The sequence below is a fragment of the Tupaia chinensis genome, unplaced genomic scaffold (genome assembly GCF_000334495.1).
Source record: "Tupaia chinensis unplaced genomic scaffold, TupChi_1.0 Scaffold000252_1, whole genome shotgun sequence".
NCBI classification, from domain to species: Eukaryota; Metazoa; Chordata; class Mammalia; order Scandentia; family Tupaiidae; genus Tupaia; species Tupaia belangeri.
Genome location: NW_006159732.1, coordinates 5,261,382 through 5,273,081, shown reverse-complemented (window position 1 = coordinate 5,273,081; position 11,700 = coordinate 5,261,382). Strand labels below are relative to the sequence as shown.

General features: G+C 36.8%; 1 pseudogene; it reads left to right on the top strand.

The window, feature by feature from the left end:
* The first annotated feature begins 5,402 nt into the window (after positions 1 to 5,402).
* The window catches only part of LOC106734927 (vesicle transport protein SFT2A pseudogene), a 28,284-nt pseudogene continuing 21,986 nt past the window's right edge, over positions 5,403 to 11,700 (top strand).

The window sequence follows — 11,700 nt, the reverse complement described above, 5'->3', positions numbered from 1 at the left end:
AGGGGGGGGGGGGGGTTTGTGGGGGGCCCCCCCCGGGGGGGGGGGGGGGGGCTGGTGATTTCTTGCTTTCTGTCTCTCTTTCTGGTGAGAGCACGCATGCTATAGCAAAAACCTTTCAAAAAATAAAAAAAGAATCAGTTAGATAGTCTGAGTTTTATGAAAAATATTTTTAAGGAACCCACACCTTTCACAATCTTCTGCATGTTTTACTATGATATTATGAGATTATATATAGATGGATATGAATTGATAATATATTTTTCTTCCACTCTTCTTGGCTCATAACTTCTATAGCCTTATTATTTCCTAAGTGACCAGAATAATAAGCATAATTTTTGTAGAAGTATCTGACTTCTTGTCCTTGGTTCTTGAAGCAGCTTCAAAAGAGCTTCAGAGTGATAAAGGTCCATGACAATCTTTTGTTCTAGTGTTGGGAAGCACTGGGTCTTAGAAGTAGTTTTTGGAAAGCAAAATCTCTCTCTCTCTCTCTGACCCTCTCCTGCCCTCTTTTAGTATGCTCTTTTTTTTCCCCCTTCAAGGCAGGTCATCGGAACTAAATGTTCCCTTCCCCATGCTGAGTTACATAAACTGAAAACTCCAACTTACCCTCTGTTTCTCTCTTTTCTGCCTTGGAGAAATTCTCTGACTGCCTTGTCTGACAGTAGCTCACAAGGCCCCATTTAAGAAAAGGCCCTGCTACACAAGCAGAAGAAAGCGATGTTGCTAAGGGAGGCCAAGGAGAATCTGAACGGTAAGCTGTAGGTTTCCGCAGTCACCATAAGAGCACTTGATAATACACATTTTGTCCAATCACATTTCTACATGGTGTCCATGCTTCGTCTATGCTTCTGTAATAAAATGTCCTTAAAAGGTCCAAGTGCACAGGATTTGGAGAGTTTCTGGAAATTTGAACATGTGGAAGCTTGCAGGAAGGTGAACAAGTACTCATCCATGTCCCGGGGGAGTGATACACGCTAACTCCAGATGAATAGAAGCCCTGCCCTTCAGAGTCTCCTAGGCCTTGGCTGATGGAGCACTTCATCTGTGTTTATCCTTTAAAATATCCTTTTTAATAAATAAATAAATATAAGTATTCCCCTGGTTTCTGTGAGCTGCTCTAGCAAATAATCAAGCCCAAAAATGGGTCTGAGGAAGCTCAATTTATAGCTGATTGGTTGGAAGTTCCGATGGTCCAGAGCTGTGACTGGTGTCTGAAGTTGGGGCAGTCTTGTAGAACTGGAGCCTCTACCTGTGGGATCTGACACTGTCTCCATATAGTGTCAAAATTAATTTGAATCAGAGGACATCCAGATGGCATCAGTCTGCAGAACTGATTGCTCACATGCTGGTGGGGAGAAGTCCTGCACATTTGAGGTCACGGAAGTCTGCAGTGTTGATTGTCATGTAAGAGTACAAGAGAAACTAGGTGTGAGTTTCCTTATTCTCAAACAAAATCTTGCTGCCTGATTCCTATTCCTTTTCTTCACTTCCTCCTCTTGAATCACTTCCTTCATATGCTCAAAAGTCTGACTCAATTTCGTAGCTTTTCTTCCCTATTCCTCTGAAGCTACCAGTGACACTCAGATCTTATTAGAAGCATAAGTTTCTGTCCCATCTTAACCTATATTAAAGTTATTTACTTAAAAACAAAAAGAGCAGTGCTTTCCCAAAACATTGAAATAAGGAAGGGGAAAAAAAAAAAACCACAGTAATATTTACTGTGTAATTACTAGGTGCCTGATACTGTTAGAGAAGACTCTTACCTGTCAATACCCATAATTCTTCATGACAATTCTTTGACTGAGGCATCCTTACCATTGTTTTTGGAATGCAGTGGCTAATGTACAGAGTTTAAATAATTTAAGTATCAATAGTAGCCAAGTGAGGAATATTCTTGGGCATCCACCTTTTTAATAATAAATTTCTTCCATGAAAGAGAGACAGGCATCCCCAACAGAGCCTTCATACCGTGATCTTCTGCTCACAGCGTGCCTGGACCATGGGCATACATCCACCCGGCATGATCAGAGAGTTCTTAAAGAGTCTTTCCAAAGTAGATCCAGTTACATTATTGCTGTGCTACCACCCCAAGGACATCCACCATTTTAGTGAGCTAATTTGTTGCTTAGAACGTTTGCATAACTTCCCCAAATCAATAATAAGTAATACTGAAGTAAAGTGTGGTAGGGTCTTATTCACCCACTATGCAATAATTAATATCCTACTTGTGTTTGTGTGTGTGCCCATGCCATGTCCACCTTCTCTTGTAGTAGGTGATACAATTTCAGCCACTTATATGTTGATCTTAATTTTTAAGAAAGTGTCAGCATCCTGAAAAGAAGAGATTTTTGGAAGTCATATACTCACATTAAAATATTCAAACTCATAATTACTTAGAAATATTCTGGTTATAAGGAAAGCACATATTACAGACTTCAAATGCAGGATTATATAAAATATTAAATAATAAAAAACCTGCATGACCTCTGTCACAGCCTTTATGGCTATAGTAACTGAGGAAATGTTTTAGCATATTCCATTATGAAAACTACCCTTGGTGGGAACCAGCAGTTAGCATAATGGCTATGTCGCTGGACTCCCACGTAGTCGACCGCGGTTCGTGTCCCGGACCTGGTGGCTTAATAAAACTCACGCCGGGCGTGTGTGCGTGCGTGCCCAAGATCCCGAGAGGAGAATGGAGGAGAAGGGATTGCGGCATGACCATCCCCCCTGGGGGGGTGATTTCTCGCTTTCTGTCTCTATGTCTTTCTCTGTCTGTCTGGCGAGCGTACGCGCCCTACAGTGAAAATCTCTCCAAAAAAAAAATAATAAAATAAAATAAATAAAATAAAATAAAAAAACTACCCTTGGTTTCTATTTTTCTTTTTTTTTCTGATACAGTTTTTTATTAAACAGCAAAGCAGAATTGCAACACAAGTTTACACGTTCATAAACTAGGTCACAAAACAGAGGCAAAATGCTTGCAGTATAACATATATTCATATGTCTAAAGTCATTAATCAAATAGTAAACCAATTCAGGGACCAGAAGTTAGCATAATGGCTATGTCACTAAACTCCTGCGGTTCGAGTCCCGGACCCGGTGGCTTAAACTCACGCCAGATCCAGAGAGAAGAATAGAGGAAAAGGGATTGTGGTGTGTCCATCCTCCCTGGGGAGTGATTTCTCACTTTATGTCTCTCTGTCTCTCTCTTTCTGGCGAGCACATGTGCCCTTTTTTTGCAAAAACCCCTCCAAAAAAAAAAAAAAAGTAAAAGTAAACCAATTCAGAAGATTATTCCATGATTAAAAGTAGCCTAAATATAATAACCAAAAGCTATATTAATGGATCTCTTTTCCTATTATAACATCTTAGCATTACTTCTGATATTGATTCCCTTATTGAGTGAGATATACAAACTAAATTTTAAAAAATTGTTAAAGGATGACTAAAATTCTGCAAATAAAACAGTTGAGTTTACAAAAAATTCTGGGAGAAGAGGTGAGATAAACTACTGAACAAGAATATCAATTAGTAAACAGTACATGTAAAACTCTCTCATTTGATTCATAATTCTGATACTAATACACTCTTAAAAACATTTGTAAAAGTTGATCTGCTAGGTGCAAATAAAACTTGAGAACCAAACTCTTTATAACTGCTCTCTTCCAGACATGGTTTACTCACTGCTGGTCAAAGGTAATCCACTTTCATATATTAATATATTCCCCAGAAGATCTACTCTGTGCCAGGGAAAACAAAAATCTGTAGTGAAAACGTTTAGAGTTGGCTACTACTGTGTACCAAGTACAATTTCTATTTGTCCTCAAGATTTCTATTTTAAACACACATATAGCCAGAACTCATATCTTTTCAGATACCAAGTGAGTTATTTTGTGCAAAAGAAAGTTTTTAACAACAAAGCTTTAGCAATTCAGTGTCAAAAAAAAATTCACTTTTATAGCCTCCATCTGTTTACAACTGATTAAAGAAGAAATAACAATCCTATCTTATTACTAAATATCACAAATGACAAGTGCAAGCTGAGAGAGTATCTTATTTTGGTTAACTTTCAACAGTTAAAGTTCATTTTTTTTAAGAATTACTTTATTTAACTTTATTTGTTTATTTTGATTTCATCAGAAATGGACAGAGTGAGAGTGAGAGAGAGAGGGAAAGTAGAAAGCAAGCTGTCAGGTCCAAGAGTCAAACCATGGTCAGCCATGTGGGAGTCCAGCACCTTTAACTGCCACTCCACCTGCTAGTCCCTCATTAGTTAAAGTTCTTATCCTTGGTTTCAAGAATACATGCAAAGGGGACCAGCTGATGATGTAATGACTACATCGATGGACTCTCATGTAGTCAACCACAGTTCAAGTCCTGGATCTGGTGGCTTAAACTCATGCCTGGCACATGTGAATGTGTGTCCAAGATCCCAAGAGGGGAATGGAGTAGAAGGGATTGCGGTGTGGCCATCCCCCTGGGGAATGATTTCTTGTTTTCTGTCTCTGTGTCTCTCTCTGTCTTTCTGGTGAGCACATGTGTCCTAAGGCAAAACCCTCTAAAAAAAAAAAAAAAAGCAGAATGCATGACAAAGACCCAATGAGTGATGCCCCTCTTTATGAGACATATTTTGATCCATTAGAAAGATGAAAATAAGGCAAATGAGGTACAGAGATTTAATAGCATTTGAATCTCAGTCACATAACTAGTTAGGAATAAAACCCAGAGAAAACCTATCATTTTTCTTTCTTATTTCAACTTCACTCAGTTTGACTTTCTAAAATTAAATCATCTGGAAGCCCTCAGGATTGCAGCTTACTTTCTAGGCCAGCTTTATTCAAATGCAGGCTATCTTAAACTTGACAGCCGAATGAAATATCTTGTAAACTGTAAAACAATTCGTCTCACTTTAGATATGAAAATGTGCAGAACACAAAAGTATTTCTCAGATTCTCTTTAGTGAGGACTTAAACGAGTTGATATTGTTCATAGCTTTGCCAGATAGGTAAGGCTTCTTAGCATATATAACCTGAACAAAATGTGTTTCTGCTCAGCTGTAAAGATGAAAGACGATCCCAAATCATTCATTAGTCCAATTTTAGACTTCTTAATCTCTAAGTGTCTTTTAAAAGAGGTCAAGCTGAATACATTTGTCCTCCTAGCAAATACATTAGTTTTTAACTACTGTAGTTCAATGCCCTGCAAGATTCGGGCACAGTTATGAAGGTTTTCTTTTCCTTCACCCATTTTATAAAACGAATACTTATTTATAAAATAGATTTTGTTTTCTTTATATTTAAAATGGCATTTGATAAATTAGCTACCATCCAGCCTACTCATAAATAAACTAAAGCACTGACAGAGTCACCAGGTAATTGTATAAAGTACTGTACTTAGGAATGTGGGTAGATGTAAGTACTGGGATTGAAACAGGAAACACAGTACCAGGTAATGCAGTAAGTCAGAGAGTACTTTGACAGCCTAGTGACAAGAAGATGCTTTTTTGAGATTGTTCCTTATTTTCCTTTATGCCCAATATAGACTTTCTTTATTCTCAAGTACAATTGATAGACACAAACACATAGAATACAAAGTATACTTGAAAAAGTTTCTGAAAGCAATAACACAATATTTTTCTCTATTATGTAGAGAAGGGAAAAATGAATAGAATTTGTTTCTTTCTCACATAATAATTATGAGAAAAATGGTCAATTTTGCATTTGTCTAAAACATTAAGGAGTTAGAAAAAGTCTTATGTTAACTGTCTAAATGTTGACTTCCAATTATCAGCATTTCTGTCTTATGGGATATCTACTCAGAGACATCAGAACTGAAAGGCACAAACAAGTAATTCCCATTTCTAGTTATCATTGCTTTCTAATACTCAGTATAAAAGAAATGATTATGCTATTATTATTCCTATTATTTGATTCATTACTGAATATAAAAAGAACAGATCAGAGAACAATTTAGGGAAGTTGGATGAATATGCAGGATTTTCATCAATAAATACCTTGTCTAAATTCATGAAAGCCAACAACTTTCTTTATTGGGTGGATCTAATAACACTTGGTGTTCTTTGGAAAGGAGTTGCCCTACCTATATTTGATTCATTTAACAAGTGATCTAGAAATAATCCAAGTTTCTGGACTGAAATTCTGCAAGATCTGGTTAAAAAAATAAAGCAAAAACATGCATAATTCTAATATCTTTCTTATATTTTCCCAGTACTTAAAAAAGTTATGATGTTCTAGAAAAGCATATTTTAATAAATTAATTCTGATTTTGATCGTTTGTTGAAAGTAGACTGAGGCATAGCTATGGATCTTTGAAGAACTGAAATGGTTGAGGGACCAGAGGTTAGCATAATGGCTGTCGCTGAACTCCCACGTAGCCGACCACTGTTCGAGTCTTGGACCCGGTGGCTTAAACTCACACACTCAACTGGGCGCATGTGCGTGCATGTCCAGGATCTGGGGAGGAGAATGGAGAAGGGATTATGGTGTGGCCATCACCCCTGGGGGGTGATTTCTCACTTTCTGTCTCTCTGTCTTTCTGGTGAGCACACGTGCCCTATAGCAAAAACCTCTCCAAAAAAAAAAAAAAGAACTGAAATGGTATGATGGTACCGTACAATGGGGCCAATTTTTTATAATCATCTTAGGCTGTCATGTGTGTACTATCAGACATCCCAAGCCCATTCCCAAGCACTATCAAAATTTACCACATTCATACTGATGCCCTACTATGAAAAAACGTGCTAGGAATGTTTTCTTACAATAGGAATAATTTATATCTTTTTACTTCAAAATCCCTGAGTGTTGTTTTCTTTCTTTTCAGCTGTGCAATATCACACTTCATAAATTTTCATGTTGTCAGTAGGTAAATAGAAACTGTGAAACTCTGGGTGGAATGTGATCTGGTTCAACTCCTATTCTTCAAGATCACTCACTAAGAACAACTATCTCAGAGAGCCCACACCGTAGAACATGGTACTAATAATCCATCATGGTGAAAATTGATTACATCTAGATGAGTGCAATTGATGTTTTTGTGGCCCTAACAACCCCAAACTCTATCAGGCCTATTTTCATCTGACTTCTTTGTTTTGTTTATTTATTTATTTTTAAGTTTAGTCAGGTAATCATAGATTACAACAGGTTGACTTCTTATAAAATTATATCAATTGCACTTAATGTGGCACAGAGTAGGTGTTTTTGTTTTTCACTGTGGCACTCATTAGAAATCCGTCACTCTCAGGGTAACATCCTCAGGAGGAATTGAGGAGAGTTTAATAAAGGGACTATTATAATAGGCTTAAAAAACAACAAAGAATAGCATGGCCCTTGGGTTAGTAACACTGGGGAGCTTAGAAGAGCAAAATGAAGAAATTAATAGAATCTGGAAAAATATACCTCTAGGGGATAGCAGGTGGGGCTGTGGTTAAGGCACTGGACTCCCACAAGGCTGACTGTTCTGAGTCTAGGACCCGGTGACTTGCTTTCTCACTTTACCTCCTTCTCTGTCACTCTCTGGTTGAATTAAAAAATGAATAGGAACCAGTAGTTGGTGTACTGGCTATTTTGCTGGACTCCCACGTAGTTGACCGTGATTCAAGTCCCAGACCCAGTAGATTAAACTCATGCCGGGCACGTGCACGCATCCTCAAGATCCCGAGAGAAAAATGGAGGAGAAGGGATTGTGGTGTGGCCATCCCCCCTGGGGTTGATTTCTCACTTTCTGTTTCTCTGTCTCTCTCTGCCTTTCTGGTGAGCACGTGCGCTCTATAGCAAAAAAAAAAAAAAAAAACCTATCCAAAAAAAAAAAGAGAATTCCAATTTCTTGCCTAGTTCACAAAAGAGACAATTGACACCTCCTCTCCCCCCAACTCCAATCTCCAATGTGACAGTCTCTCAGTAACTTAACCGTAGAAGGGACTCTGAATGTGGAGACTCACTTAGAGAGGAAGGAGTGCTGAGACACAGAAATAAAATGAAGAACTGAAAGAATAAGTGATAATTCTCTCTTGGCAAGACCAAACTTCCACTGTCCCAGCTCCCATCTCCAGAGACATCAGAATCGAAAGACACAAGCAAATAATTTACATTTCTAGTTATCATTGTTTTTAAAGACTAAGTATACAAGAATAGCATTATTATTGCTATTATTTGATTTGCTGTCGAATATAAAAAGGAAAAAGAAGAGGTGTTCCAGAACAGTGCTAGTTAGCCTCATATTCCTTCGCCAAAACCCTTTTCAGAAGAAATTGTGATGCCTAGAAAAAAAAGATCCATGGGTGATTTTATTAGGGTGTTTCCAAGATAATAAAATTGGGGTAACCATCCTTTCATCTTACTGTGTGGAACACGGTGAAATAAATCCAATAGACCTTCTGTTTGTGGGAATGATGCTCAGTGAAACAAGCCAAGCATTAAGAAACAAATACTGCATATTTTCCTTCATTTGTGAAAGCTGAAAGATTTGATCACAGAAAAGCGGGTGGTAGAACGACAAGTACCAGAAGAGAGGGTGAGGCAGAAAGAGGAGAAGGTAATGATAACTTAATTAACTCATATAAAATTGCAATTACGTAAGAGTAATGAGATTGAGAGTGCTAAGCAGAGGGAGAAAATCCACTTGATGACAATTTTACAGCTATTTCAAAATATTAGATTGTCCTAAAAGTCATATTGTACTTTTCTATGCAAAAATGTGTCATGACTTTTCCAACAATCCAATAGCTTGAAGAAAGAATTTTAAACATTCACAACACAAGTGAGAACTGTTTGAAATAACAGATATTGCCTTGATTTAATCTTTACACATTTTATATTTGTATTGAAAAATCACATTGTATGCCATAAATATACAGGACATTTTTAAGAAATAAATTTAAAATAGTATTGAAGCGTAATAAAAATGAGATGCTGAAAAATCACTCTCCCACTCTAGTGTGTAAGATAAGGGGGCACTCGGAAAATCCTATTTCCTTCAGAGCTTGGAATAAGGCTGACTTCTAAGGATGTTAACTTCTAATAAGTGTCTCTCAAATCTAGCCGAGGGTCAATCTGCTTTAGACATCAAGTAAGTTTTTTTTTAATTTTTTAAAATTTTTTTTTTTTTTTTATGATAGAGAGCATATGTACATGAACCAGAGAGGGAGAAACAGAGAGAGACATACCTTGACATGTCATGATTCCTTTCCCCAGTCCTCTGGCTGCTCAAGATCATAGATATTCTCCTGTGCCTGGTGTGTTTTCAAGCTGTCCCATGGTCTCTGAGCCATAGTTAGCTATGTGGTTTCCAGCCTTGCAGAAAACTTGGGTAACTGATGCACCGCAGTGGCCGGGCCTGGGTAAGTTTTTATATGCAGACTTCTAGGGCCTAATTTAATTAAATCTGCTAAATAAAAATCTTAAGGAATAGAGATTAGTCATTTTTATTTTTATTTTTATATGTGCTCCTCACCCTATCCAGATATTCTGATGCATGCTAACATTTATAAACTTACTGCAATTGCAAAACCAATGCACCACTCATTATTTAAATATACCACTATTTGGAGAATGATGTAGTATAGATATTTCTGTGTGAATTTTTCAGTTTAAGGAACAGCACTTGAAGAACAGAGGAGAGAAGATGGAACTAATAGGAAAAAGGGTAGTTCCATTAGTGAAAAGTTTTTAGACTTGCAAAACTCTTTTCAGAAGAGTTTTGAGATACTGTTTTTTGAGTGACAGAATATAGGTAAGGCAGAAGACAAATGAAGGAGTTATTGTAGCTTAGAATGAGTACATGAGAAATAGATAAATTTCTCTTCCATTTTTAATTGTCAGAGAATGTATGCACCCATTTCATTTTATTATATATATATTTATTTTTATATAGTATGTATATGTATTTATATATTTATATGTGTGTATATATATATACATATGTGTGTACATACATACACACATATACATATATATACACACACGCACACACACATACATATATATAAAATCACCCACCTGGTTATACATATATATACACACATATATATGTGTGTATTTATATGTGTATGTATTTGTGTGTATGTGTGTGAGAGAGAGAGAGAGAGAGAAAGTATCTCCTAACTGGGGTTGACCACACTGCAATTCTGTTTCTTCCACTTTTTCAACTTCTTTATTAGGATCCTGGGCCCTCATTTACATGCCCTGGTGTTTTTATCGACTTTGGGCCAACTCAAATGGCTGTCAGCCACAGTAGATCTGAATCCCTCAATCCCAGGCCTTAGGGAGGCCTGTAAATAACAACATTTATAATTTTATTTCAAACATGTTAATACAGAAATATGCTTATAATGGACATTAACTAATAGGAAGTTAAAATCAGTCATCTTTCAAGTTCTCATCCCTGCCGGACAAATGGTAACAACAGTTACAGTCAGATAAATGTTCAGATAATTTTTGTCTATTTTTTCTCTGTATTTCACTTGAATACCATTTTGTATATGAACATTAGTATACATGGCATCGTCTATTAATAATTTTGGTTTTCTAACTCAGAACCCGCACTATTATTCTTAATGGAGATCTAAAATTATTTCTATCTTAATTAATTACCCACTCTTCAGAAGGGGCTCAGAATCATTCCCCACATTTTCCTTTTCTAGGAAGTGAAGAGCACTTTCTGAAGATCTTACTTAAAAGTTACTTAAAATTTCTTTTTATTTTTTTTGAGAGGTTTTTGCTATAGGGCATGTGTGCTCGCCAGACAGACAGAGACAGACAGAGAGACAGAAAATGAGAGATCACCACCCCAGGGGGGATGGCCACGCCGCAATCCCTTCTCCTCCATTCTCCTCTCGGGATCTTGGGTATGCACGCACACACGCCCAGCGTGAGTTTTAAGCCACTGAGTCCGGGACACGAACCACGGTCAACTAACTACATGGGAGTCCAGCGACATAACCATTACGCTAACTGCTGGTTCCCAAAATTTCTTAATGTTCAGTTGAATTGAATCCCAAATCTATTTATGTGAAAAGGTGAACCCAAATGGTTTGATTTGTTTGACTATATGATACAAAAGTAGTTTGATTCACAATCCAGGTAAATACAGCAATGAGTCTAAAAAGCACTCTTTAAAATCCAATAAACCTAGTCCCAAATACTAAAACATTTTCAAGCCTTTCTTGATTGCATTAGTCCATTCAGTTCAACACTTCTCCATTCACTGTGAAAAGATCTTTTCACTTCTATTTATAACTCTTGATGTGATATTTTAAAATGCATATAAAAAATCATGTCCTTTTATGATGGATTAAATTCCTCTAAAATAAGGTTATATATATATTCATAATGAGTTAAGCCAAAAATGTTAAAAGCAAATTAGGGATCTTTGCTTTAGAAAATTATGCAGATACCTATAAAGGATAAATAATTGACCAATTTTGGTATAGATTATAAAGGGTAAAAATAATCTAGTAGAATTGGCTCTAAGGTTAAAAATAATAGCAATTCTATTGTTTTAGAACAAAAGAGTCATCCACAGAGGTATTTAGCCATGGTATACTTGAAGAGACAACAGTGGTAGTAGTTCTGTCACGTGATCCTCGGAAGATCATTTCTGATGTGTCTAGGATTTTATGGACTTGTCTATAATATGAGAGTTAGGCCAAACTAGTGGGTTTCATCTATTTCAAAGAATCCT